Source organism: Nematolebias whitei, chromosome 4 (assembly GCF_014905685.2).
Source record: "Nematolebias whitei isolate Nwh7 chromosome 4, NemWhi1, whole genome shotgun sequence".
In the NCBI taxonomy this organism is placed as follows: Eukaryota; Metazoa; Chordata; class Actinopteri; order Cyprinodontiformes; family Rivulidae; genus Nematolebias; species Nematolebias whitei.
This window is the reverse complement of record NC_056501.1, coordinates 17,406,188-17,411,667: the sequence shown is the minus strand read 5'-3', so window position 1 is coordinate 17,411,667 and position 5,480 is coordinate 17,406,188.

Below are 5,480 nucleotides of genomic sequence, written 5' to 3'. Positions count from 1 at the left end.
ACTGTGTGTGTGTGTGTGTGTGTGTGTGTGTGTGTGTGTGTGTGTGTGTGTGTGTGTGTGTGTGTGTGTGTGTGTATGTGTAGTACTGTATTTCTCAAACAGAATAAAGCATTTACATGAGGGAACCTACTTTAAAAAACAAAAACATCTTCTATGTGATTTAAATGTCTTAAAACAAATAAGGATCCATCCATTATCTTTACCCACTTTTTCTTTTTTGGATCACGGGAGTCACTCGTGCTCATATCAGAAGTTCCTATGTGAGAGACATTCGAGACCCTGGACAGGTCTCCAGTCCATCACAGGGACACATAGAGACAAACGAGACAAACAACCATTCATTCTCTCACTCACACCTAGAGACAATTTAGAGTTACCAATCAGCCTAACATGCATGTTTTTGGTCTGAGGGAGGAAACTGGAGTACCTGGAGAAAACCAACACATGCATGGAGAGAACATGCAAACTCCACTCAGAAAAGTTTCAGGCTGGGATTTGATCCAGTGACCTCATCACTGAGAGGCAACAACTCCACCAACTGTGCCACCATCAAACAAAGATTCTTCCTTTAAAATTAAAATTTAAAAACACACTTTTGTTAAAAATGTAACACACCTACATTAAACATGCAACGATAAAAATGAGATGTACTCTTGAAACTTCATTTAGCACAGAGAACATATACTCTGGGTACTTTAACATATTAGTTTCTGAGTGATTTGATGAAATTCTTCAATAACTATAAAGTGTAGGGTGTAACAAAGCAAAAAGAAATATGAATAATGATCTGTAGTCCTCTTAAAACACAAAACTGCAAAATTAGAAACCACTGATTTAATGTTTAACAGAGTGTGCACTTTTTAAATCATCCATTCAAACTTTGGCCTGTTAAATCTTTGGCTACAGAAAGATCAGTAAAAAAAAAGAGAGAAAGAAAAAAGATTTTATGGTTTAAAAGAGAAATGTTAGCTTCACAGAGGCTGCTTGATGATTTAGTCTGTGCAACAACAACAAATTTATGTTTCCTGTTTCAAAATGCAAAGCAAAGTCAGGCGCTGAGCTCAAGAACTGATTTATTCTTCTCTTGTGACTCGAACACAATCGGTCCCAGTGTCAGGAGGAGTTCTGCTTCCAGGAGCCGATGCAGTGAAGCCTGGTCTTTATGGCTCAGCGTGATCGAGGGCCTGCTGTGGAACGCTGAAGGGAGCCTGACTAAACTCAGCCATGTTGTTGTGGTGATAATGAGCAGATTAAACGTCTGAAAACAGATTTGCTGTCGCTCTGAACAGGAGCTGATGTTTGCATTTCTCTTTGAGCCTTTAAATAACCAAAGAGATTAGAGATAAAACATCAATTATGACTCAACAATAGCATGAGTAGTCATTTTTCAGCTTTATTAAAGATTTATTTAAAAAAAAAGTGACTTTTTGGACAAAGAGTTTCAATTTATAACTAAAACACAAAAGAATTACATCTTTTTCTCTAGCAGCATGACTTAGTTTCAGAACTAGTGACGTCACTGGCCATGTTAGATCATACTGTAAATTGAACAAAACGGATATTTAAATCAAAAAGCAGAGTATGTGTCGAACAACAACCAAAAAAAAGTTATAGAAGTGCAGAGAGGCAGAGGTTTTAATTGCAGCAACCTGCAGGAGGTTAGAGAAGGAAAGCTGAGCAGAGCTGCTGCGCTGAAACTCAATGCATATTTCAGTGTAAGGCTGCGAGAATGTTGGAGGACCAAGAGTGGCAAGAGATTACACAGTTCCTGCAGGAATGGAATGAAAATATACCTTTTGGAGAAAGGTGAGTGTAAAAAGTCATACAAGAAGTCCTTCACAATAAGAGAAAACGAGGCTCTTTGCAGGCTAAAGCACTGCAGTGTTTTTTGCTGGAAGTCTGGCCGTCCATGAGGTGCTGACTTGTTGAGGATTATGGCTCAGGTATGTATGACTCAAACCTTCAGCTCTTATCGTTCACATTTTGTTTGTGTGCATTCAGACTCGGGTAAAGCTGAACAGTAAACAGACCGCGCAGTCAGAGAACACAGGGAACCGACTGATTGTCGTAATCCAGATTATGAATAAATTGTGGAAACGCTTTGAGTTCCCCAAAATGCTGTAAATCATAAAGGATTGTGCCCCGGGCTGGTTATGTCTGGTCACATGTCAGACAGGGTTTGAAATCGACCTCCCATGTGCCGCACTGAAGCGTTGACCTGCGTACTGTTGAGTCACATGTGGCAAGCAGCAGAAGAGAGGAAAAACAGAAAATATAAAGTTTACACACAAATATAACAACTTACTTAGTATAACAATACTTACAAAAAAACTTGCAATTATATATACATATACAGTATATATAAAAGAATTCAAAACATCAGTAAAACTAGTAGCAGTGTTGGTAGCACATTTAGGTCAAATACAAGGGGCTCTGGTTTTATCTGTTCCTGAACTACTGAAGCTGAAGAATCAGACAAGTTCAGACTTCAGCCGTCACGGGAAGAGGATCAAAAGCCCAGAGATGCTGCATAGACAAAAAAAAAACTTAAACTTTGGCAAGCCCAAACACTGATCAGCACCCTGCATCCATCATGAGTACACGACAGCCTGTCAGTCTTCATCACATTCAGTTCCTTCACAGTTAATATATTAACTTTCCTTTAAATACATACGCCAACGCAGCCAGTCTCTTGCCAGTAGTTCTGCTAAAATAATATTAATAAGATATTTGTTTCGTTAACTTTAGCAAATTATACCAAAACAAATCAGATACTTTTTTTTTTTTACTTCTACAGTAGTTAATACAGAGCAAGAGGCTGATGCTGAGAATCTAGAGGGAGATCAAGTCAATACTGTCATGTTAATAAAAATAAAAAAAACGGGATAATGAGGAAATCTGGAAAAAAAGTTTTGGTTGACTTGACTTCTTGCTACTGTTTGAGTAAAGCAGAGCTGTTTTTAAAATTAGAGAAACTGCATTTCCTTTGAAAATGCAGCGTTAATTAATGCTTGTTACAGAAGAACGTTCAGCTGAGATTAGCTAAAAACATGATGAAATGTAGCTGAAATGGAATAACAAGCCTAACTTAGCAGAAGAAAGCAGAAAGAACACATATTTGCTGAATAAATTAGCAGAAATTAGCACAAAAATGTGGAAAATTTGCTAAAAAAAAAAAGGCTGAAATTAGTCAAATAAATATCTGAAAGTAGCTGAAATAGTAAAAAGAAGCGTAAACTACCAGAAGGAGATGGAAAGAGCTGAAATGAGCTCCAAAAAAATGTGGAATTAGCTGAAAAAGCTAAATTTAGCATAAAAACAGCTAAATAGTAGCTGAAATAGCAGACAAGGCTGAAACTAGCAGAAACAAGCTGAAAGGAGTATAATAAACTGAAATTAGTATAAAGATGTTAATTAGGCTGGAAGTAGCAGAAGTTACCACAAAAAAAGTTGAATTTATCTGTAAACAGCTTAAATTAGCTAAAAAAATGCTCAAAAGGTAGCTGAAAAGGTAGAACAAGCTCAAAATATAAACAGGATCACTAGTGTTTAATAAGCATTCACACAATTAGCAGAAGAAAGCAGAAAGAAAACATTTGCCCAATTAAACTGAAAGGAGCAGAAATGAGCACAAAAAGTGGAATTTATCTGGAAAAAGCAGAAAATAGCAAAACACAGCTGAAAAGTAGCTAAAAAGGCAGAAATAAGCTTAAATTACCAGAAGGAAGTGGAGAGAGCATGTTTTTTTGTTGTTGTTGTTTTTTTGTTTTGTTGCTGAATTAGGTTGAAAACATTGAAATTTATGCAAGAAATGTGGAATTGGATGAAAATGCTAAAATTAGCATAAAACTGCTAAATAGCAGCTGAAATAGCAGAAAAAGCTGAAATTAGTTGAAAGATGTTAGAAAAAGCACAAATCTGAAAGGAGTACGTAACAGCTGAAAAACAGCTGAAAAACAGCTAACTGAAAAAAGTTTAAATTTGCACACGAACGCTGAAAGAAGCTGAACCAGAACAAAATGTGAAAGGAGCAGTAAAAGATTGTAAACAGATCTAAAGATTTGAAGGAGGTAAAATGAGCTAAATTCATTTTCTGAGACAAAAAGTTGCAGAAAAGGCTAAATATTCCAAAAAGCTAAAGTTGCTCCAATACCAAAAAGTCATAGCAGGATTGTCCTGAATGAGCTGAACATTTTGATTTATGATTTGTTGAAATAGCTTAAAAACTGCGGGACGAGAACCACGCCGAAAAACGTACGGAAGAAAAACGGATCACAATAGTGTGAATGCTTCATAAGTGCTGCGACCACTCAGATGTGTTGTTGCAAAGGTGAGTTTATGGAAACAATTCTCCCGACTATCAAAGTGACAACATAGGCATAAAAAACAAACAAAAAAAAAAATGCTCCAAATTAATGAAGCACAACTAATATACCATTCAAAGTCAACTGTGCACGCAGCCTTTTAGTTAGTGTTATCCAAAAAGCTGTGGCTACCACAGATTTAGGTCCACTGCGATAGTTTGTTACAAACGTAAATTTCCAAAAACTTTTGCAACAAAGGCCCCTAGTCTGACTGCAGTCATTAACAAGGACACATTTTAAATGCAAAACTAACTTTCTTAACTAAGCGCTGTACATAAGAAATACATTTCCCTATGGGTGTCTGCTGCTCACATCGTCATCGAACCGCTGCAGTCGTTCACACCTTCAGCCAGTTTGGTTGTTACTGACGGACTTCTGCAGGTTTACAAAAAGCACCTCCCACGTCCATTTCATGACAGAAAATTATGCAACCTACACCAAACCTTCCACTTGGGCAGGATCGTTTTCATTCATTTAAACGTTAGGACTTTCAGTGTTAAAGGAACAGTTCACATATTAAACAAAAAAGGTTATGGTCAATTCATATTTTACGTGTCGTAGATAACTTTTTGAATGACCTCCCATTTGGGGAAATGGTTAGTTGGCATCTTAAGCTAAACTTCAATCCTAAAGATTTTCTTGCATTTCATGTGAACCCTGTTTTATAAATCTGTACACTGTCCTCACTTTGGCATTACATGAGTACTGGTAGAAATATTACAGTATTACTGCTGAAGAAGTGACGTCACGAGCGCTGCATTATGGCCAAACTGGCAGGAGCTCCGCTTCGACACGATCTTTTTTTTGTTCCAGTTGTTCTTGTTTTAACTTTTTGTTGCGCCTACACTGCACACCGCTACGAGTATGACTGCGACACACTTGTGGAGTTTTCTGTGTCACTGCCTTGCCATCATGGTTCAGTTCCTGGCCCCCCTCCAGCCTCAGGCTTGGGCTCCGGCCTGTCATGGCAGCGGTCTCCATGATCCTCCACTTGCATGCATGGACTAAACTCTACGGACCCGTTCAGTTCCGCAGGGAAACTTTGGATGTTCTTCGTCTATCAGACCCAGTTCTGGAGGGCAGTCTGGGAGGGCAGCTGCTGCTGGTCCTTATTAC